Genomic DNA, 25,489 nt, shown 5'->3' with positions numbered 1-25,489 from the left:
TTCTGATGCTCAGTACACCCTTAATTCTGCCTTGCTTTTCTTTATGATACTGACTGCCATCAGACATTTTATTAAACATTTATGTTACATTATTTGTTGCTTTACTTATTGTTTAATGTTTTGTTTATATGTTTATTTTCAGTATCTTCTTCTAGAATGTAAGTGCCATTAGAGAAGGGACTGGTATGCTGTATCCAGCTTACACTAGGTTGCAAGAACCAACTCTCATTAAAAAAAAAAAACAACAACTTTAATTTTCGTTCGGGGACACGTGCAGATTTGTTATATAGCTAAACTCATGTCATGGGAGTTTGTTGCACAGATTATTTTGTCACCTACATATTAAGCCTAGTACCCATTAGTTATTTGATCTGATCCTCTCCCTCCTCCCACTCTCCACCCTCTTGTAGACTCCAGTGTCTGTTTTTCTCCTCTATATATCCATGTCTTCTCATCATTTAGCTCCCATTTATAAGTGAAAACATGTGATATTTGGTTTTCTGTTCTTGGATTAGCTTGCTAAGGATAATGGCCTCTAGCTCCATCAATGTTCCCGCAAATGACATTATCCTCACTCTTCTTATGGCTGCATAGTATTCCACACTGTATACATATCACATTTTCTTTATCCTTTCTACCGTTAATGGGCATCTAGGTTGATTCCATGTCTTTGCTATTGTGAATATTGCTGCAATGAACATATGCATACATGTGTCTTTACGATAGAATGATTTATATTGGCTTGGGTATATACCCAGTAATCGTATTGCTGGGTTGAATGGTAGTTCTGTCTTCAGGTCTTTGAAGAATCACCACATCTTTTTCCACAATGGTTGAACTAATTTACACTCCCACCAACAGTGTATAAGTATTCTTTTTTCTCTGCCACCTTGCTAGCACCTGTTATTTTTTGACTTTTTCATCGTAGCCATTCTGACTGGTGTGAGATGGTATCTCACTGTAGTTTCAATTTGCATTCCTCTGATGGTAAGTCATATTAAGCCTTTTTTCATATGCTTCTTGGTTGCATGTATGTCTTCTTTTGAGAAGTGTCTGTTAATGTCATTTGCCCAGTTCGTAACGTTTTTTTCTTGTAAATTTGTTTAAGTTTCTTATAGATGCTGTATGTCAGATCTTCGTTAGATGCATAGTTTGCAAAAATTTTCTCCCATTCTGTAGGTTGTCTATTTACTCTGTTGATAGTTTCATTTGCTGTGCAGAAGCTCTTTGGTTTAATTAGATCCCATTGTCAATTTTTGCTTCCGTTGCAATTGCTTTTGGAGTCTTCATCATGAAATCTTTGGTTATTCTTTTGTCCATAATGGTATTGACTAGGCTGTTTTCCAGGATTTTTATAGTTTTGAGTTTTACATTTAAGTTTTAAATCCATCTTGAGTTGATTTATGTATGTATTATAAGAAAGGGGTCCAGTTTCAATCTTCTGCATATGACTAGCCAGATACCCCAGCAACATTTATTAAGTAGGGAATCCTTTCCCTATTGCTTGTTTCTGTCAGCTATGTTGAAAATCAGATAGTTGTAGGCGTGCAGTCTTATTTCTGGGTTCTCTATTCTGTTCCATTGGTGTATATATCTGTTTTTGTACCAGCACTCTGTTGTTTTGGTTACTGTAGCCCTGTAGTATAGTTTGAAGTCCAGTAGCATGATGCTTCCAGCTTTATTCTTTTTGCTTAAGATCACCTTGGCTGTTTGGGCTCTTTTTTAATTCCAAATTAATTTTTAAATAGTTTTTTTCTAGTTCTGTGAAGAATGTCGTTGGTAGTTTGATAGGAATAGCATTGAATCTTTAAACTGTTTGGGGCAGTATGGCCATTTTAATGACATTGATTCTTCCTCTCCATGAGTGTGGAATGTTTTCCCATTTGTTTTTGTCATCTCTAATTTCTCTGAGCAGTGTTTTGTTGTTCTCATTGTAGAGATCTCTCCCCTCTCTGGTTAGCTGTATTCCTAGGTATTTTATTTTATTTTTGTTGTGGCAATTGTGAATGGTATTGCATTCCTGACTTGGCTCTCAGGTTGACTGTTGTTGGTGTATAGGAATGAGAGCCAACTCTTACATTTCCAAAAATTTTGAGAAATGGTCTTAAAAGGAAACAGGCACTATAAATTAAGTTATATAAGCTTATAATTAAATTCATCATATTGAAAACAAGTGCAATACTCAATCCTTCTCACTTTCTAATTGCTTTATTACATTTTATTCTTATCTGTGTGCTTGCGGTAATTTTCACCTATCATATCTGGAGATTAAAAATTCGACACAATGTTGTACTACTGCACATCTTTTACCAAATCTGAGTTCACTTATGTTGGTAGCTTGAAACTGACCATGGCAGGTGTAGTCACACCATGGAAATTGGCAAACGCGACAAATAGGCTAAATAACATTCTAAGGCTAGGGGCCTAGTAAGTGGCAGAGAACCGAACTCAGTTCAGGCTGAGGCTCCCCAGGCTATGCGCACATGGTCTCCCATGTGATCTGCTCCATCACGTGGTCATCCAGAAGGCCTTTTGCATCTCATTGGCTCTGATTGGCCCATGTGCGTCAATTCGTGAACCAATGTCTGTGGCCGTGGGCTGGGCTGCTCAGGCCTGAGTCCAGGGAGGCATCCCAAAGTTGCAGTAGACTGGCCGGGTGGGTGGCTCACGCCTGTAATCCCAGCACTTTGGGAGGCCGAGGCGGGTGGATCACCTGAGGTCAGGAGTTTGAGAACAGCCTGGTCAACATGGTGAAACCCCATCTCTACTAAAAATAGAAAAATTAGCCGGGCGTGGTGACAGACATCTGTAATCCTAGCTACTCAGGAGGCTGAGGCAGGAGAATCGCTTGAACCCGGGAGGCGGAGGTTGCAGTGAGCCTAGATCGCGCCACTGCACTCCAGCTTGGGTGACTGAGTGAGACTTTGTCTCAAAAAAAAAAACAAAAACAAAAACAAAAAGTTGCTGTATCCTTCCCTGTCCACATTGCATGGACAAAAATAGCAGCCAGGAGGTCCTCGTAGAGCTCTTAAGTAGAGTGAAAGCTGTAATGTTCACTACAGAGGACTCTCAAGTTGCAGGGCTTGGTGATTGTCACTGGGGTGGGATGGACTCCCCTACAGATATGCCGCAGGGTCCCTGAATCTTGAGGCGGTGGGGGAGAGCCAGTCCCTCTGGCAGAGTGATGGGCCTGAACAGGCTGAATCCTCTGTGACCTTGGGAAGTGGAGGAGACTCCATGTGCCATGCTGCGTGGGGGCTCCATCCCATTGTAGGAGCTGATTGACTGCTTGCTTGGATCAGCCTGCCTTCCCTCCCTATAAGGCTTCCTGCTCCCAGCCACAGCGCAGACATTTGAGAACTCATTGATGGAAACCATTTCATGAGGGACGCATGGCAAGAAACCAAAAGTGGAGATCGCTATTGAGAAATGAGGGAGTCAGATCTTCACCAAATGAGCCTCCCCGGGGCACAGAGACGACCCCTCCGGCTGTCCAGACCTTTCCACCATGTCAGTTTAATAAATTTCAGCACCATAGCCTGCTGGCAATTGTCCGTGCTTGGAGTGAGACAGTGATGTAATCCTGATTAAAATAGTTAATAAGGATTTAATGAGAGGTTATCTCCTTGTCTTCAATCATTTCCTGGTGAGAAGAAGATTCTCAAGCAGAACTCATTAGAGCTGTTCCTTTGCAGTTACTGAAATTACACTATTTTGAAATTACTCAAGGTTTTCAAGAAGCAAACTCATTTCAAGTCATTATTTTCTAATAAGATTCTATAGTATAAAAAGTGTTTTTTCCAGGTCTATCCAGTGTACCTTCTGTGTTGCGATAAGTGGAATGTTTAAGATACAAAAACAAAAAAGCAATCCTCAACAGAATCCAGCTCCTGGGGTCACCCTGGTTATGCTGGAAGCTAGAAATCTCAGCCCCAACATTGACCATGTTTTGTGATCTTAGGCAACTGATTTTAAGTTTGTTAAGTTTGTTGTTGTTGTTGTTTTAGATGGAATGTCACTCTGTCTCCCAGGCTGGAGTGCAGTGGTGCCATTTGGCTCACTGCACTCACTGCAACCTCCGCCTCCCAGGTTCAAGCGATTGTCTCACCTCCACCTCTGCCTCCTGAGTAGCTGGGACTACAGTCACACCCCACCACATCCAGCTAATTTTTGTGTTTTTAGTAAGGACGGGGTTTCACCATGTTGGCCAGGCTGGTCTCGAACTCCTATCTCAAGTGATTCACCCACTTCAGCCTCCCAAAGTGCTGGGATTACAGGCACAAGCCATCCAGCCTTGGCCTAATTTTCTGTATTTAAAATAGAAACAGGAAATGGGATAAAAGTAATACTTGCCTTATAGGATTTATTTAAGGCATAAAAGAATAATCTGTGAAAAGTACTTAGAAAAGTTTCTGATGCATAGTGTGGGCCCAATGGGTGTGTCTGATCAAGGATCCTGGATTACATTAAAGCTAAGATGGAGAACTTTCTGCTTGGAAGTTTGACAAAGTGTATGGACCACCATCTGGTCAGATTCTGCCAGCAAATTACATTTTATTTCAGGTAATCTTAATGGCTCTCCGGGAAGCTGCTTCTGTCAGAGCACTTGGAAAATCCAGGTGTATAGGGAATTTATTATTTGACTAAGAATGCATTTTTACTCAGAATAGTTTCCTGTCTATATGCTGAAATGATTGCTGAAATAATTGCTACTTATATGGAAGAAATAATACCATGCTGAAATAATTGCTACCTATATGGAAGAAAACATGAGGTCCTTTCCTCACTCCACATACATATGTAAATTTCATATAGATAAAAGACCTAAATAAAAACAAAAATAATAATCTTGGAACAAATTACAGGGGAATATTTTCATAACCTTAAGGTCATGGGGCATTTTTAACCAGGGCAGGAATCTCAGAAACCATCACGAAATGGAAATATTTGACTATCTAAATACCAAAGTAATATGTTGAATGTATCATTAGTAAAGTGGAAATGTAAACCATATAGATTGTTAACATAACTACAACAGAAATGACATGACAAAGGTTACTGGTACTGCTGTTCAAATAACTCCTTCAATTGTTAAAATAAAAAATAATATACATAAGTCCAATAAGATGCTTAACCATATGCAGGAAATTGCAAATTACAAATGAATTACCATTTTTTCAGGCATCATAATTACAATTCAATGGGATGAGATTAGCTTTTCTTGTAGGGGGAGTGTAGCAAGGCGAGGAGCCACTGCCATACATTTCTGGTGGGAGAGTAAGTTGCTAACCCATTTGGGAAAATTACCTAGAAATATGGTTGAAAACTGAACATATTGATATCCTTTGTCCATGCCATCCCACTTTACGGAATGTCACCTACAGAAATCAAAACACAAGAAGATAATGATATATATAGGAGAATGTTTATTGCAGCTTTGCCAAGGAAGAAAATGAAAAGTAAGCTGGAAAATGCATCAACAGGGTAAAGATTGAATACATAACAGTGGATACATGCTATTGAACATTATGCAACTTTTAAAGAAAATGAGTTAAGGATATTTATTTATTTTCCCATCTCCTAAATATGTTTTGCTGAGTCTCTCTTGCCTTTCATCTGGCTTTACTCAGCCTCAAAAAGGAGGCTTTACTGTGGCTTTGTTTACGTTTTTCTCCACATCAATAGTAAGAGAATTGGACCCTGGGTGGAAATTCACCTGTTAGATTCATATTCTGCGTGGCATGAAATTGCTGCCTGAAACAGAGTTGAGGGAGCAAGAGGAATGGAATATTGAAAATATATCAGGGCTAGCATGGAGGAGAACACAGGTAGCATATAAATTATTCACTTAGTCTCTTTGCTTCATAATGAATATTAAGGGGGTGGCTTTTCCTGCTGTGGGGGGCGGGGGTGCCTCTCTACAAGATCATAGAGGATTTAGCCTTACAACCTGGGCTTGTTCTCATGACAACACAGTTAATGTGACTATCTTCTGGGACCTGCCAGCTACAGTCATGACTACCTGCTACATCATCAAGATCAATTAATTATTTTTCTAATGGCTTTATTACAGTGCAAAACAGTTCTTAGATTATCTGATCTAATTCATTCATGCTGTCATATCTGCAAATAATTATTAAATAATTGATATGTGTCAGACACTATTTTGGGCACTGGAAGAGTGAATCAAACAGACCAAGTCTGTACTCTTAGGAAATTTATATTCTAATCAAGGGCAGGAGTATAAAACAGACGATAGAGGAGTAAATGAATGGATATATAGAAGAAGATGATGAGTGAATAAAGAAAAATAAAGCATGTAAGGAGATGGAGAGTGCATACACGTGGGTGTGCGTACACATACATGTATTATTTAAAATAGGGTGGCAAGATAGGCCTCTCCGCACAGATGATATTTCAGTCAGACTCTAGCAAAGAAAGAATATGGATTAATGTGGATTCCCAGGAAGGAGTGTTTCAGGCAGAAAGAACAGAAAGTGAAGGTCTTCCCAGGCAGGAGCATTCCTGGTGTTCCTGTTCCCAGGTAGGACTGGATGGTCAGTGCATCTGGAACAGAAAACACGATGGGGAGAGTGGAAGGAGATACCCTCATGGAGAAATGAGGTCACCAAGGTCCCCCTGGCTGTGGTGAGAATTATGGATTTTACTCTGCTTAAAGCCATCTGAGGGTTTTGAACAGAGGCTGATGAGATTGCACTTAACGTTTTAACAGGGATCCCTTTGGCTGCTTGAAGAAACAGACAAGAGAAGCAAGGGTGGGGAGCAGCAGGAGTCTGCTTAAGAGGCTCTTTCAGAGGTTCAGGGGGAGATTATGGAGCCTGGACCAGGACGGAAGCTGTGGAGTCAGGGAGCAGTGGTCTGATTTGGGACTTCCTGACGACAGACCTGAGCAAATTTGCTGATGGCTTAGATTCAAGGAAAGAGAGGAGTCGAGGGCAATTCCCCTGGTTTTGGCCGAGCCCCTGGAAGAGCTCCTTTCCCAGACATTTCTAGTCTTCTGATCTATATCCAGAGGCTCCATTAATCATAAAGTGGTGGACATTTTGCACTCCAGACTTCGGGGTGAGCTCTGGAGAAGGCTCGCTCCCCTAGTTCTCTAGGCTAATCACAAAACTCACATTTCTATCTTCCTTTAGAAGTGAACGAAAGTTGACCTCATTCAAATAAATCATTTAAAACTCAGAAGTATCTCGTGTGGTCTTTTTCCTATCCCTAATCTTCTTATTCTGATTTTGAGTTTGAAACACCAGGGTTAAGTGCTAACATGGTTTCTCCAGCTCGGCAGAGCTGATTTGAACCCAAACCTTCTGATCTCTGTGCCTCACCATGTGATGTCCCACATGAACCTGTCAAGCCATTCCCATGCCTTATATAATCTACACTTCCCAGTGACCTTGCCCATCATGTGGAGCAGATATAAATAGCTATATGGTGTGAACAAGGAAAGTGAAGCTCAGAATGATGTACTGAGATTCACAGAGATCATGCTGTTTGGGGTCATGGTGAGGACCTGAGTCTTCTGTTACTTAGGACTGTGCTGATGTGTCATTGTCCAGGGACCTGCAAGGCTGCTGATAACAACAAAGAATTAACAGACTACTCGTTTTCTCCCCCTAATCTAGCATCTTGCTAAAATACTGAGTTCCCTTAAAATAGGGCTTTCTGGAAAGCTAAATTCAGCAAGGCTCTGTTCTTGCAGAGTCGGCTGGCTTACTTAACCCCACTCAGAGAAGATTTTGGTAAGGTGCTCCAACTCAGAGCTCCGAGCTCCCCACTGACCAGGAAGGGTCAGTGCAGAAAGCAGAACCCCAGTCAAGGAAAATGAAGGTTCCTAAGTCTTCTCTGCACTAAAAAGCTAAAGTGGTTGCTCCACTCCACCTGGAGAAGGCTGATCAAAGAAGGCTGATCTTTGCGGGAGCAAGAGCCCATCCTTTTCAGGGAATCACTGCTCCATGTCAGCTGAAAACTCAGAAGGCACAGAGACACCAGGGAAGGCGCTGAAGCCTTTCATTCCTGCCGCCTCCTTGTGCTTGCCTCCAGCCTGCTGCGGGAGATGAAGCTGGCTGGTTTCACTCTGAGGTGCTTTGCAGCCCTGTCTGCTTAATTTCCGGTGGACCTTCAATGCCCAGGGAGAGCGCATGTTTTGCTTGTGATGTTGGTAATGAACTGCCGCTGGGAACAAATTAATGAGTGTGTCAGGAACTGCAGTGGAACGGCATTACGATTCATAAACACCACAGTGAAAATGCCAGTTAAGCTCTGGTATAAATACACACAAACTCTGAAGAAGCAAACTCTTTTTTCTTTTAATGAGGGAAGAATTTAAAATAACATCATTCTGCCCTGAGCAGCATTGTCAGGGGAGAATTCCTTAGCAGATAGTTTCTTTTTTTTACAAAAATCATGTTTAATACATACAGAAATATTAGAGGAATTTAATTTTACTTTTTACGTTTGGGTACATGCATACTATACTTTGAAATACACATAGCACATATACCATATATGGGTTCGCAGTATACAAAAATGCAGAATGTCAAGTTTATAGGTTATGTACCATGTTTATTAAATGAGATCTTTCTCTTTTTATTGACTATCATATGTTTCTATGGCCTTCCGTTAATATCATTCCTCAATATTCTGAGTTTGGAATTTGGAGTCAGAAATTAAAATTCAATTATAAAAACCCCATTGGTTGAGAGACCAATAACTTTAAAACTCATGGCTAGGGAATGAAAAGAAACTTCCATCACTCCAAAGGTTCAGCAGGATTGTGTTTGGGGCACCTGTAAGCATCCAAGTTTGTGACTGACCCCTGATATGCATACAGCTGCTTGTGTTTATGGAGCAAGATGTTGCTGGGATTGAAGGCGTAACACAGGGGCTCCTCAGAGCCCCAACAGAAGGCCAACTATAGGGTTTCCTACAGAGCCTCTCTGTAGCAGCCCCCGGTGCTACAGAGCAGAGCACTGGGGGCTGCTACGGAGAGGGTTGGGAAAAGGGGAAGGAATCTTAGTCAAGCTCCAGGCTTTCTCCTCCCAATTCAACCAGAGCCTCTTTTATTTTATCTGGTTTATTATTAGAGTTCCAGGTAAGTTTTTATTGTATATTATAAATTGAAGCTAGACAACTACAGGTTAGCAGTAGATTGGGCATGCGTTTTGAAACAGTAAGACTTGACTTCCAATATTAATTTTAGGATTTATGAGCTATTCGACGTGGGGCACATGTAACTTCTTTGAACCTTGGTTTCTATCTAAGACAGAGTAATCATAATACCCGCTTGCCTGGTTGCCATGAGGATCAGAGATAGTGAATTAAAATGCCATGCACTTCATTGATTTTCACAAAAGACTGTGATTATTACAGCAGATTCTAGCTGGTAACTTGTTATAGATTTAAGTGGTTTGTTTTTTTCTGACAGCTGCAGAACATGAAGCCTCCTTCTTCCAACCACTCTAATGCCAAGGCTAGCAGAAGGTAATGTCGCCTTGAGTCAGAGAATCTATTTTAGCTAATGACTATCTCAAATGTTAAATAGAGTTTTAGACAGGAGAACAAAACTTGTTTGAAAGTATTGCTTATTTGTCATCAGTGACCAATTTGAATTTAGAATAATTGTGGGAAATGGTTTACTAAGGCTTGAAGAAATAGTTTAACAGTTCTTTTTACCACCCCATTTTCAGTTATGTTGTCCTCAATTGTTCTTTAGTAACTTCTTAACATTGTATGTAACCTGTGAATTTCCATTCAAAACACTATGCAAAAGAGAAATCACAATGGTGAAATCAGGAGTAGGTGGCAAATAAACTTTTCTAGCATAAAGGTTTGTCTGTGTTAAACTCTAGTTTAGTCTGTTTGTCTGACTTCAGAAACTGGATTTTTGTAGTGGCCATGTCCGTGTTCTCTCCATTGCCTACATCCCTCCAGTCTTATTACAGATGTGCCTTGCTGCATCGCATATTTCCTCTATTCATTCTAACAGATTGACTTCCTATTGACCTGGCTTTTTTTTTTTTTTTAAGGAGATGCAGATCAATTGTTAATGAATCGCTCAGTGGTCAATACAATGGAAAGAATGACAAGGAATGCTCTGCTTTTAATAGAGGTCTTAGTCTTTAAGGGTATATGAAGTGGGTTATATTTTAGAAATTATGGATTATAATCCAAACCGAATGATACTGACCAAAGGAAAGGAAAGACAACTTGACCTGTTCCCACTTTGCTGTTTTTTTTTTGTTTTTTTTTTTGTTTTTTTTTCAAATGGATTTTGTCTTTTGGGCAGCTTTTGGAAATTCTACTACCCAAATTGAACTATTTCAGATTAACTTTCTGCAGTTCAAAAACCAAAGATGAGATATTGTATGACCTTTTCAAACTTAGCAATTCAAGGTACAATTTTAATAGATGGATTCCATTTTACATGGGCAAAAGATCTTAAATGTTCTATTCACAAAGCATCAGGGGATGTTAAGTTCTTGCATAACCAGGTATGTCCAGAGATGGGACACTCATTTTGCTCATTTATAGCAGAAAAATTGATGCTGTAGATAAAAACGGCTTCTATATATCATGAAAATTTATCCTTGAAGGGCAATTAATCAAGACATGAGAAAGGCTTTTAATGAATCCGTCCAGAGAGAATTAGAGAAGATTGAGGATTCATTCAAATGCACACACCTACCAGACTTTCAGAAGTGCTTGTTGACTATTGAGGACCATCTTAGCACAGCTGGAGTGTTTCACATTAGCTCTAAGGTAGGCTGTAAGCTCAAGGTGCTCAAATTACTTTTCGGTGTAATGCCTGAAATGAAACAAAATTGAGAGGCAATGGTAAGTTACTCAGCGAAGAGGAGTGATTTGTAGGTAGTTAAAGGAAGGTCACGGTGAGCCCCAGCTTATTTTGTAGACTTCTGTTCAGCTCCCGTAGAAGAGCAGTTTTTTTTTTGTTGTTTGTTTTTTTACAAAGGTCTTTTGCTATGGCACTCATTTTTGAGGGACATACTTTAGTAATAGTAGGTATCATTCACTGGCAGGAGACCACCAGGGCACTGATGTCAATTAAGATACTGATATGGTTTGGCTGGGTCTCCACCCAAATCTCAACTTGAATTGTATCTCCCAGAATTCCCACGTGTTGTGGGAGGGAACCAGCGGGAGGTAATTGAATCATGGGGGCTGGTCATTCCTATAATAGTGAGTAAGGCTCACGAGATCTGATGGGTTTATCAGGGGTTTCTGCTTTTGCTTCTTCCTCATTTTCTCTTGCTGCCACCATGTAAGAAGTACCTTTTTGCCTCCTGCCATGATTCTGAGACCTCCCCAGCCATGTGGAACTGTAAGTCCAACTAAACCTCTTTTTCTTCCCAGTCTCAGGTATGTCTTTATCAGCAGCATGAAATCTGACTCATACGGATACTATCTTAGTTAATTTTCCTAGAAGCAAATTCTGAGATGAGGATCCAAGAGCAAGTGGTTTATTGGGTAAAGCACTCCCAGGAAACACTGAGGCATGAGGGGGTATAGATAAAGTATGAGTTTGTAAGTAAATTATCACTGGGGACAATGGGAGCTCAATCTCATTGGGAAGCTCCAGGAAATGATGTGGAATATGCTTCAGATTTACCTTATATGAGGAGCAAGGAGGGTCAGGGCAGAAGAGAAATAGGAGGTAGTGGCAGGGTGTGCTACAGATGGTGGCGTTTTGATGAAGGAACTGATAGCAGAAAAGGGCTTTGGAGATTGGGATGAGTTTGGAAAGGGCAGGAGGAAATACTGCACATAGGAAGATAAAGAGATGGGGCCAAAAAAAAAAGTCACAGGAATGTGAGAACATTTGATACATTGATTCAAGAGTGAGGGACAGTACTGGGTTAATAATAACCACCCACTATTATTAATTTTTAAATAGCCACAGAATTGTTATTAAGCATGTAGGTTTTCCAAGCCCTTATCCTTTATTTCTTCCTGTTGGCTTCTATTTGACCAAATCCTTGATGACTACCAGTAGGCGACAAGTAAGGAAAAAGAAGGGAAGGAAGAGGAGAAAGGTGAGAGGAAGACAAGGGGAAGAAGAAGAAGATTAAGAAGGAGGAAGAGAGCAAAAGACAATGCGGATGATATACTCTAGATCAGAAAATTTGGAGAATGGGTTTATGGGCCAGTGTTAAACTGTGACAACTTTTATTCTAGTCCACGGCAGAAAGAGAAATAAAAAGGCAATGTAGTAAAATCCTCATAAAGCTAAATCTAATTTGATATCTTCTCAACATTTTGACGTTAAAATCTTCCCTCCTTTATGTGACAATGCGTGGGTATTTTTTTTTTTTTTTTTAGGAAAATACTTTCCCAAAGCAAAATAAAGAATTAGAAATCTCATGCTTCCATTTTTTTTTAAATGTGTATATATATTTTCCTGGTAGCAGAAACCCAGAGTCCTAGAACAATTAGCCTCGTTAACAGAGGCATTCCTTTCATCAGTCTAAAGAGCCAACAAATGGTAATGACTGCAGGCCACTCCTTAGCAAGGCTGCATAGAGAACACAGCATATTAGAGTGGGTAACAGCACAGGCTAAGACTGGAAAAATTAGGACTCTATCCCACGTGGCCACTTGCTGTCCATGAGAACTTTTGTGGATTATTTAACCCTTTTTTTTTTTTTCTTGTGGCACGCACAATCTTGGCTCACTGCAGCCTCTACCACCTGAGTTTAAGTGATTCTTCTGCCTCAGCCTCCCAAGTAGCTGGGATTACAGGTGTACACCACCACGCCCATTTTGCATTTTTAGTAGAGAAGGGGTTTCACCGTGTTGGGCAAGCTGGTCTCAAACTCCTGACCTAGTGATCCGCCCACTTCGGCCTCCCAAAGTGCTGGGATTACAGGCTTGAGCCACTGCACCTGGGCTATTTAACCCTTTTGTGTCTCAAATTATTCATCTATAAAATGGATCAAATAATAACGTACTTCAGAAAGTTGATATGAAAATAAGCCAATTAATACAAGTACAATGTCTAGGACAAGATGTTCCACACACTAAGCAAGCAATACATTCTGCATGTTACAGTTAACTAGAGGTCCTATCATGTGTTAATAGAAAGACACTAATCATACAACTGGAAATTTCCCAAATTGAGTTTCTAAAACAATGCTTTATTACTAAATTACTTGGTCTATATACACTACAACAGGTAGAGAAGTATTTTTGAACAAAATATTCAAATAAACAATTTTACACATTGAGGGCAAAGATACCATTTATTAGAGGTAATGACTTTTAAATTCTTTAGATTATTTTAATGAATATACAGGTACTCTTTAGATGGACTCTCCTGTAAGAAATTTACATTTGTATGAAAGCATTTGTAAAGCTTTTAAGATGTAATACTATTTATTTATTTTTGAGATAGGGTCTCACTCCGTCACCCAGGCTGGAGTGCAGCGGCGTCATCAAGGCTCACTCACTGCAGCCTTGACTCGCCCCCGATCCTGAGTTCAGGTGATCTTCCGACCTCAGCCTCCTGGGTAGCTGAGACTATAGGCATGCATCACCATGCTTGGCTAATTTTTTTTTTGTATTTTTTGTAGAGACAAGGTCTTGCTATGTTGCCAAGGCTGGGCAACAAGGGATCTGCCCACTTTGGTTCCCAAAGTGCTGGGATTACACACCCAGTCAACACTATTTCCTGACTACTTGTTTTTACTGGCATTCTTTGCGAGCATTTCTTATTCTAATTGGTATGGAAAACAATGCCATTTTCTTCTTAGTTAAGATACTCTCAAAATTTGTAACTATAGTAACTGTAATACTGTACTGAGATGGGATAGTTCCCTTGACCCCCTTCACAGGCTGGAACTGGAGTGGCTCATATCATAGCCTGCTGCTGGCCATTCCTCATAAGAGGGAGTATGTGAGCAAGGGACTGCAGGAACCAGAGTGAATGAATGCTAGAACCAGTCAGTGGCTCCTCTCTGGCGGGAGCAGGCTCTGTGCAGACCTCACGGCAGCCTCCAAGTGTGTTACAGCCAAAGCTCTTTCAGCTGCCATCTAGGGACGGCCAAGTGTCAACCGGCTCAGTGGAGGGTCAGGGTGGCAGCCCCTGCCCTCTTGGCACCTGGGTTCTTGTCCGACATCCAGGAAGAATCAGGTCACAGGAATGTTTGAAAGGTGATGAATGTGGAAGACTTTACTGAGCGGTGGGTGGCTCTCAGCAGAAAGGGAGACTGGACAGGGGAAGGGAGGGTGATCTTCATCTGAAGCCCAGCTATTTCCAGCGGGGCCCCTTTCCGAAGCTGTACATTCTGAAGTTAACTTCGTCTACCTGTAGTCTCCAACACTCAGCCACCTGTATCCTCAATGCTCAGCTGCTAGTATTGCTCTGCCAGCTGAAATCTTTTATGGGCACAAGATAGGGGCGGGGCAGGCCAAAAAGGCAACATTTGCACAGAAAAACGGGGTCAGCTGTTTTCACTTAGGGCCGTGGTTCCAGGCTTAATTGTGGGGTTCAGCCGGGAGTCCAGCCCTTCTGCATCATTTCCATAACAACTGTATTATAGAATAAAAAAGCAAATGAAAGTAGTCAGTTTTATGGTTTTAGGTTTTTCCCATTGTTTCAGTAGCAATTTATTGAACAGGGAAGTATGTAAGCACAGATTTAGGAGATGACAATGGTTATAACATGAGTATAGTTTGGAACCAGAGTCTATGAAAGACAGAATAAGCAGAGTTTCCACAGAAAACTGAAAATGGAAACAGATGGGCTAATTCTGCATTTTCAAGAGTTCTTTCCAAACATGAAAGCCATCCCAGTGGACAAAGGAAAAGTTTTGTCTGAACTCAGCACCTGAAGCAATAAATGCAGACTGTTTTCCCATTATCTTAAAAAAAAAAATCTTGGCCAAGATAGTGGGGAGAGTGATGAGAAGAAAGAGACAAGACAGGTTTAAGATACATTTGCTTCTTTATCTCCTAATGGACACAATAAAATTTGATTTAAATTCCAAGCAACATCGCATTAGCTGAGTTCAGCAGAACTCCTGAGAGACAGTTATTGGCCATTTCTAATCACTTCTGAAGCGGTCATTTGGCTGGACTTTCACAGGTCAGTTGGTTTCCAGGCTTGCTGGAGGTGGTGGCTAGAGCACCTGAGAGATAATATATACACTGTTAGCTTGTTTCTTTCTTGTATTGTTCCTATACTCAAGGAAGCCACAAACAGCTGTTTGTGGGTGTCTACCATCATAACTTGTTGGGAAAATGCAGTTCACAATTACGGTTTTCAAAATGACATTTTCGAGTCTGACAAAATACATTTCTATTTAAATTCCTGTTTAAAAATGTGGAAACTGATTTGAATCGCCCCTCCAATGCCCCTCTCTTCATTGCAGGTGGTAGGTTGATAACATCTGGGTGTCTACCCCGGATGGCTAATTGTAGCTCCAGATGGTTATCCACATTTAATCCAATATGATTACATCCTTTTAGTGGGAATACGATGTCCTTCATATTTTCAACTTATTAAATTCCTACTATGTACAAACAACCCCTTTTCTAAGTGCCGAGAAGAATGTCAATGAAATGCAATGTACAACCTATACACATACACAGGAACACACTCACGTACCATGGATACTTGATTAAGTAAATCCACCATAAACAGTGAATTTACATATTTTGAGAAATGGTGATTAAAGTTACGGTTTGCAGAAATGGTGTTACTGAATGTTGAGTAGCTTCTAAGATGAAAATGCTGCATGTGTGTTTTAAAAAAGATGATCTTCAAAAATATAATTTGTAGAGTACAACATTTTTAACCAAAGAGTGAATATTGTGATGTAGACTGAAAATCAGAAAATTAAAAGTGGATGAAATTTGCTCTGGGTTTATAGGTTTTCCAGTTGCTGCTTTATAATTACGAAGTATGTGTGAAGCCCAGAGTCACATAACGAAACTGAGTACATGATTGAATTTGCAGATATAGCATTTCTGAATCTGCAGATTTCTCATCAAATGCTAAAGCTCCCCCAAGGTTGGTATTGCAGGTGGTGATTAAAGAATAGTCAAATGAAATAGCTTTTTTTTTTTCTCTCTCTCTCCCTTTGTCTCTTGCTGATATTAGTATCAGAAGTTCAAACTGATGTAACTCTAGGCTAGTGTGGTAGGCAGGTGTCAGAGAGTTTCAGCAATACAATTACCACTAATTGGGGGAATAAAGAAACCCTGCTGTTTTCCTCTCTGCCTTCCAAAGGGAGAGGAAGAAAATCAGACCCCATGGGCTCCCTTAACTTTCTGCCACAAATTTTATAGGCCAGGCTGGAGATCTCAATTGGGTCCTGTTCCTCTCACTTCTGCACATACTCCTGTGTCTCTTCCTCATTGGACAATCAAAGAGATCTCTGTTTAGTTAGATCAAAGAGATCTTAGTTGTTTAGCCTTGGCCCTAGATGTTTCTTGATATCACATGTCTATGTCTTCTAAATGCAGCTTTTCTTTAATTTTTTGGGATGCCTTCCCTATCCACCCCCAAGCAGATCCCATCATAGCTGCCCTCCTCCACACACACACTTTGTGGGGTCCTAAGAAAACCACCAGTTCTTTCTTTATGAAGTGATACCATGTCTGCCTCCATCACCAGACTGTGGGATACTTAGAAGGCAAGAACCATGGTGCGTTTAATCATCTGGTCTCCTGCACTTTGTAGGGAGTTCCACATGATGGAAGCTCAAAAGATGTTTGCTGAAGGAATCAGCAATAAAGGAAGACAGTTATCTAAAACCCTAGCACCAGGGAATTTTGAAGTAAATCCAATATTTACCAGCTCTGGTGTTTTTCTTTCTTTTCTTTTTCTTTTTATTTTTTTTCAGTTAATGAAGAATGTAGCCATTTCTTTCTTTCTTTTCTTTTCTTTTTTTTTTTTTTTTTTGAGATAGAGTTTCTCTCTTGGTACCCAGGCTGGAGTGCAATGGTGTGATCTCTGCTCACTGCAACCTCCGCCTCCTGAGTTCCAGCAATTCTCCTGCCTCAGTCTCCCAAGTAGCTGGGATTACAGGTGCTCACCACCACAAAGGGATAATTTTTGTATTTTTAGTAGAGATGAGGTTTCACCATGTTGGCCAGGCTGGTCTCAAACTCCTGACCTCAGGTGATCCTCCTGCCTCGGCCTCCCAAAGTCCTGGGATTACAGCCGTGAGCCACCACACCCAACCAAATATAGCCTTTTCTGACATGCCACCCACCTTCAAGTCATAAGTTGTGAATTCTTTTAACATTTAAAAAATGTATAATAGAGGCATGGCCTCACCATGTTGCCCAGGCTGGTCTCATACTCCTGGGCTCAAGCAGTCCTCCCACGTTGGCCTCCTAAAGTGCTGAGAGTACAGGCATGAGACACTAAGCCCAGCCATGGGCTACTATCTGGAAGTAATAATAATATAAAATGCAAAGGAGATGTTATGCCACCTTGTGTGCCTTTTCTTTAGTCCTTAACTGCAACATCAAATCTAGGCCTTTAGCATTTGAGAAGGAATCAAAAGAACTGTATCTGTGAACCCCATCTTGTACTCCATTTCTCCGTGTAACTCTGGACTCCACACCTATTGGAGGATTAAGAGATAACAATTGGAAAACTTATACATTCAGAGCAAATTTTATTCACCTTTACTTTTCTGATTTGCAGTCCATATCACAACACTCATTCTTTGGTTGAAACAGCTGAGTTCTATCAATTATATTTTAACTTTGACTTAAGAAGCCTTCAAGGCATATTTCCCCAGAACATAGCAATCTATGAAATTCTGGATCCATAATGTGTTGTCTTTATGTCAGTACAAAGTAAATGTATAATTATTTGCTGAAGCAACTAAGCCAAATATTAAGAGATTATGGAGCAGGCCACTGCAACTTATCACTTCACTGTGTATCTTACTGGACCGTAGATTTTCTTCCAAAATTTAAGCATTAAAAAGGCAACTTCTCAGGAGGAGGGGGCAGGGATAGCATTAGGAGATATACCTAATGCTAAATGATGAGTTAATGGGTGCAGCACACCAACATGGCACATGTATACATATGTAACAAACCTGCACGTTGTGCACATGTATCCTAAAACTTAAAGTATAATAATAATAAAATAAAAATAAAAAAAGAAAAAAAAAGGCAACTTCTCAATTTCACCAGTAGGTATTCAGGGAAGCCCCAATAGCAAATGAACTAGATGAACAAGAATCCAAATAAAGTTTCTAAAGCAATAGTAGTAAAATTAAGGGTTGCATTTCCCATCAAGGACTCAGTATTGAGTAACTCTGAAAAATCATGACCAACTGCTGTAGTGAATACATAAAAAGGATACATCATATAAAGTATTTAAAATAGTAAAATTATATTTTATGCTCAGCAGCCATATACATAGGGGAAACATTTAACTTTAAGTGCCTCCATGTGTCATAAACTGCAGAGACAGTGTTTCAATGGGTCTCAAACACTTAACGGAAGAAGCCATTCCTACTGACATCTTCCAGTCAGAACACGAATAAACTGAAAAACCCGAGCACTTCCTTTTCCTTTCCTTTTTTTTTTTTTTTTTTTCTAGTAGCTTAGGCATACAAGTGGTTTTTGGATAAGTGGACAAATTGTATAGTGGTAAAGTCTGGACCACTTTTGTTTTGTTTTCATTTTTGTTAAGGTGAAAGCGGGAATGACCAAACCTCTCCTTGCCTTTTGTGGTCATCTCTCTGAGACCTCAGGACTTTGTTAGATCATAAATGTGACCACCAAATTAGAAAGGCTAAATACCCAAAGCTAAATATTTGACCTTTCCTTATTTTGTTTTAAAAAATCATTCCTACTTATTTTTAATAGGTGATATATGCATATGGTGAAAAGTTCAAAAGGCACAAAAGGAAATAGAAATTTCTAGATTGAAGATGACAGCATTTAGCTGCCATATGCCCTCTCTCTACATAAATCACTAGAAACAAGAAGGGAAAACAAGAGGGACAAACAGAAAAGCCAACTCCGTATTAGACAAAGTTTGGGCCAATTGAAATGTTGAATCAGAGTGGATGGAAAGGGCATCAGACTACTGTTCATGCAAATTACTGTGGCTGTATAATATTCAAATTACTGTGTCTGTATAATATTCAAATTGCTGTGGCTATATAATAAACTTCAGTATTTGTTTGCCCTAATCCTCCACCCTCAATGTTGCTTTTTAATATTCAAGGTGATTTTTGCTTGCCCATTTTTTCATATGAAGTTTAGAGTGAATTTATCTTGTTCCAAATAGAATATTACTTGTCTTTTTATTTGGATCACCCTCAATTTATAGTTAAGCCAGGACGGCTTAATAACTTTATGGTGCTAAGAACATGGAATTTTTTTTCCATGTTTTTGTGTCACAATGTATTTTTTTAACAGATTGCTCATATTTTTGTTAAATTTATTTATGTACCTTTTTTGATTGTTTATGTGACATTTCTTATTCCATCATATCTTCTAATAATTTGAATGTATGAAGGTTATTAAAGTCTGTGTATTATATTTTTGTGCCCAGATACTTTTTGAATTCTTGAATTGTTTGTTCTTGTTTTAAATTAGATTCCAGTTTCTCATATGAACTTCTGCGATGACTATTTCATTTCTTGGTTTCTCGCTGTAATTTTTAAATTTTTCTTTATTAGCTGGTATTTCTTGAGCAATGTTATCTAATAATGGTGATAGCAGCATCTTTGTCTTATTGCTAACATTAATGAGAATGCTGTTTAGTATTTCCCCGATAAACCTATTGCTGACTTTAGGCTATAATCATTCATATTTCAGAGCATTATTTTATTTCTACTTCATACTGGTTTTTTAAATCGAGTGGATTTTGATATGGTGTATGTGTGTATGTGTGTATATAATTATATTATATGTGTGTGCATATATGGCATTTTATGTGTGTGTATGACATATATATGGCATTATATATGTGTGTACATATATATGTGTATATATAATGCCATTTATCATCAAATTCTATAAAGGCATTTTGTAGAATTTATGGTGATGAATGTCCACTTTTGGTCTATTTATATGATAAATTATATTAATACATTTATTAGTATGGATTCCTTGTTAAATTTTTCTATTGAATCCCATCTTGTTATTCTGTTTTATTTTTTAACATGCTGCTGCATTTTGTCTGCTAATATTTTGTTGGGATTTTTGTATCACTTTTTATCATGGACTTGATCTAGAGTTTTCTTTTATTGTATTGATTGTCAGGTTTTGGTAGCAGTGTTACAGTATTTTCAAAGAAAAAAATGAAGTTTTTCTTTCTTTTTTTCTTGTGCTTTAGACAAAGCTACAATGATAAACATTAGGATTATCTGTTCTTTCAAAGTTTAGTCGAAGTGCCCTGGGAAACCATCTGTACTTGATGCTGTTTTGGAAAGGCAGGTCTTTGAAATATTTCACCCCCTATGGCAATTGGGTTGCCTGGATTCTCTATCTTTTCTTGAGTTGGTTCTGGTCAAGTTTTGCTCAGCAGTGGCCATGGAGAATCTGTTAACTATACAGTAATCATATTTTTGGAAGCATTGTTGACAGCTATTTGGGCACCTTGTATTTCCTTGGTGAGCTTCTATAAAGTCAGAAATATAAAAAAATGTAAATTCAAAACATGTGCCACAGAATTGCTAAAACAAGCATAGGGAAGTGTCTTGACTGTAAATGTGCTACTGCCTTCCAATAATGGAAATTGGCAGGAATATTTGACTGACAGGAAAAGACAGGGAAGATTTTCAGAGCTTGTAGAAAGCTCTTAAGATGTTGCATAGCTCACAAAGATAGAGTCTTCTTTGTGAGAAAGCTGCTTGGCAGAAACCAATATTTCCATCACTTATTATTTTAAAACTCAGTTTCTCACCCTGGGGAAATCACTAATTTCTGGATGTTTGTCACAAAGCTTTGGTACATCCTTGTAAATACCAAAAAGAAACCCTCTGCTGCCTCTGCTTACCATCTCCGATCATGAACTCATTCCTATAGTGTCAATTTTTTTGAACTACTCGAAGTGTATTGTGCTGTGCAGGCCTAGAACTGAGAGGTAATTAGGCAACAGGGAAGTAAAGAAAGAAAGAGAAAATAAATCATTCTTAACCACCTACTATGTATATGACATGACAAAAACTCTTTATATGCTATGTTATTTTTTATCACATCAATTTTACAGAGAACTAACGAGGTCAGTGAAGTTAAGTGACTTCCTTAAAGTCACATTATTAATGCATAACTGAGTTGCAGCATCAACCTGTGTTCTTTCCATTACACTATCTTGTAACTCAAATGACAAAATGAAGAGCTTCAGAGAAATAAAAGTGCGATTAGTAGAGTGAAATATCTGTGACCCAAAGTAAAGGGGTTAAAAAATTTCATGGGCAACAAAAGCTGAGAACATCAAAATTTCACATCTTAGTCAATCATTTAATTCCCGTTTTATCAGCCTTTTATCACATCAGGGGAAATAAGCATTCTTATTAGTTTCTATTTTAAAGTTGTCAGGCACATTAAAAAGAAAGAAAGGTTTTCAGCAACTTTCTGGTCAGAGAGGTAATTTTCCAGGTTGGCAGTTAGCTCCTAAGTGTGAATGCTATTTTGGTCTGACCTAAACATCAGCCCACCATCCATAAGAAACTGTCAGACACTTCTCCAAAGACTTTCCTGTGAAAAGATAGGCTTCACAACAGTGTACAGGAGACATTTAACCTAGGAAGTTTTTAGAAACTAAATTGTAGCAGGGAAACAATGCTTCCCAGTGGCATACTAACCAGAGCCCACTGTTTCTTCTCGTTAGTTCACACATACCCCTCACTAATTTTCTTAGAACTCAGATTTTATTTCATTATTTAATGGGTATGAGGTATGCTATTTGGGTGATGAGCACACTGAAAACACAGACTTCACTGCTACACAATATAGCCATGTAACACAATTACACTAGTACCCCTTAAATTTATACAAATTAAAGAAGTGCTGTTTCCAATTGCTTTATGGAAACCACTATCTCCTTAAAATGATCTTGCAAATAATATTTCTAAAGTTAAAAATACTTTTAGGAAATGCTGAATGCTACATGCTGAATCTCTTGGAATCTGCAACATACAGTCACATATTCAAGGCCCTGAGAAGCCCTGCAATAAACAAACTGGCTTAATTTTGTTTAATCAAGCATTTTCAAAGTAATATTTGAATAAGATGCATCATAAACTGTTTTCTTTCAGTGAATGGAAATGTTTGACAGATAAACATGTTTGTAAACTAACTTTGAAGGTACGTTATTGGAACATATTTCTTTCTCCATTTGGCCCTATTAGGATAAGTTGAGAAACTTAGGAATAAAAAGCAAATGTAGACACGTCAAAAATGTTAATATTAACAATAACCATATTCTACCAATAATAGTTCCTTTTATTCATGAAATATCATTAATTTTTCATCCTACTATATATTCTGTATATAAAATTTTGTTCATGCCCATGAACCAAGTGCAACCACAGCCTTGTACAACCTGGAGCTAAGAATGTTTTTTACATTTCTAAAAGATTGTAAAAAGAGGAAAAAAAGAAGGAAAAAAAAGGAAAAGACAAAAAAAGCAAACAAAAGGAAGAATGTACATCATGGGCATTCAAACCCTACATGTGACCCTCAAACCCTAAAATATTGACTCTCTGGTCCTTCATAGGAAATTCGCCCACTCCTGTTAATCTAAACCAAAAAGTTAACATAATTGAAGTTAATAAAGATGTACCACTTGTTATAAATTATATAAAATAATTTTAAGAATAAAGTAATAGTTCATCTTTCATTTTAAAGATTACCCTTACTCCAGGCTGAGTGCAGTGGCTCATGCCTAGAATCCCAGCATTTTGGGAGGCCAAGGTGGGAAGACTGCTTGAGGCCAGGTGTTCAAGATGAGCCCGGGCAACACAGTGAGATCTCATCTCTACCAAAAATAAAAAATAAAAATAAAAATTAGCTAGGTATGATGGTGTGTACCTAGAGTCCCTGCTACTCAGGAGGCTGAGGCAGAAGCATCACCTGAGCCCAGGAATTCAAAGCTGCAGTGAGCTATGAGTGTGCCACTGCACTCCAGCCTAGGCAACAGAGTGAGACACCAGCTCTACAAATTAAAAAAAAAAAAAAATCAAGATTACTTCATGATAGAATTTAAAATTTAGTTACTCAAATGAAAAGCATGACAATGAAAAGATAAAAGGGTTCAGGGAGCTCCTAAATTTGAGAGTCTAAACCCTCAAATTTAAATTTCATATCAAGAGGCAACATTTAAAATAGGATGAAATAAAGATCAGCTTTAATTGACTCAAAATAACTTTGAAGCCTATACCAATTGAAGAATTTCTAACCTCATAGAATCACTTACAAGCTCAGTCTTCTTTATCAAATGAGCAGATTAAAGTCACTGCTTCTTAGTTTAAGGAGAGAGTGTCACAATTATCTAGTAATTAAAATATGTGAGGTTTGCCAGCTGCAATCCTGTTCCACATTAACTAGGTCTTCTCCAAAAGTTGCTGAATCCAGGACACTTTTTCAAAACACAGATCCCTTAGTTAGGTCCTCTCTCTTGAGATATGTCTTTTAGGTGTAAGGTGGGTCTTATAATTTGATAGACCTTCCAGGGATTTCTTTTTTGCTTCTCCCCTCCTCTTCTCTTCCTACTCTTGTGTAACAAACCACCCTAACATTTAGTGTCTTAAAACAACAGTGTAATACACCCACTCTCTTTGGGTCTTTCATGCAGTTGTAGTCAGATGGAACGTCAAGATATGGTCATCTGAAGGCTTAGTTGGGCTGGACATCTAAGATGGTTTATCTGCATGGATGGCAGTTGACTGGGAGCTCCTCCGGCACTGCTGGCTAGAAAATCTACAAGTGGCCCCCCTATGTTGCTTGGGCTTCTTACAGCATAGAGTTGGCGTCCAAGCAGAAGTATCCAAAAGTCCCAAGTGGAATTTTCCAGAGACCTAGCCTCCGAAGTCCAGAATGTCACTTCTACAGCATTCTATTGGTCAAGAAAGTCATTAAGACCAACTCAGTTTTGAGGGGAGGAGAATTAGGTTCCATTTCTTGATGGTGGGGGGTAACATGAGGGCACAGAGAGGGAAATAATTGTTACTTGTATCTTTGGAGTTCATCTACCATGCGCCACACCTAGATGGTGCCTGTTCATCTAAGAAGCTCCATCATTTCCAGTCTATAAAGAATAAAGGGATGCATGTCCCTTTTAATTTCTCACTGACAAGATATTGATGCCACTATTTCCAGTGGAAAAGTGGAAACTACAAATTACAGAGCACTACAATTTTTTTTAAGAGGAGCTGCATTAGGATGGCTTAAGGTTGCAATTGCATTATTTTTCGGTGGCAATTTCTTGTCAAGTAACTCAATGTGTTTTGTAACTTCATCAACCATGGGATTGTACAGTGCAGGGTGTTTCCTTAATTCAAGATTGATGTGATTCTGCAAGCACATACAACACACACAACAAGGCAGTGTGCTTATTGGTGGGGGTTTTTCAGGACTTACGGGATTGAATGAAAGCAGCAATTGGACAGACTGATTCATTGCTTGGGGAAACTCCTGAAAGCAACTCATCTGTGTAAATGTGTCTCTCCATTCATTTAGCCAGGTTGTATAGCTTCCCCTTAATGCTCTGTCATTGTATCTATAGCTATCCACATATTAATCAATGTATATGGAAAGAATATTCTTACTCAAATAAGAATTGATCTAGCTGTTTGGACTGATCCTTACTCAAGGGATATTACGATGAGGAGCAGGTAGGGGAAAGGGAGGTCCATTTCGTAGGGCTTCACATTCACAAAAGATCTTAAGGTTAGATCTAGATGTTTTCTCCAAATGAAGATAGGCATATAGTCAGGAGGATACACGGGCACAGATTAAAAAGACTTTTATTCCAGTACTGGACCCAAATTCATGATCAGACCATTACAAAACTTGTAGTACATAACGATTTTTTTTCAGCTAAAACTAAATCTTCTACTGTCTGTGAATAGCACCATCATATTGTTACACATTTGTATGTACATATTAAAGTTGTAGAATTTTTTCCAAGTTAAATACATCCAATTGGCCACAACGTTTGAACTCTGTTTTGACCTTTTTTTCATTTTTATTAATATGTAGAGCATCTCAAAAGTTGGCAGGACCTTGTCTTGGCTTTGAGAAGCCACAAACCTCCCTCATCTGCATTTTCTGGGGGCCAGGACGGCGGTAAAAATGGCTGCTCTCTCTACCCAATATTGATTGCTCTCCTTAACTTACATATGTCACATAGGAAAAAATGATCATCTTAGCAGCAGATGGAAGAAAGTCATTTTTTGGGAAAACTATCTTCTGAAAAAAGCCTTTGATATGTGGCAGTTGCATGGAATTTATTTTTTATTTTTTA

The sequence above is a fragment of the Nomascus leucogenys genome, chromosome 11 (assembly GCF_006542625.1).
Source record: "Nomascus leucogenys isolate Asia chromosome 11, Asia_NLE_v1, whole genome shotgun sequence".
In the NCBI taxonomy this organism is placed as follows: Eukaryota; Metazoa; Chordata; class Mammalia; order Primates; family Hylobatidae; genus Nomascus; species Nomascus leucogenys.
Note: the sequence above shows the minus strand (reverse complement) of the source record.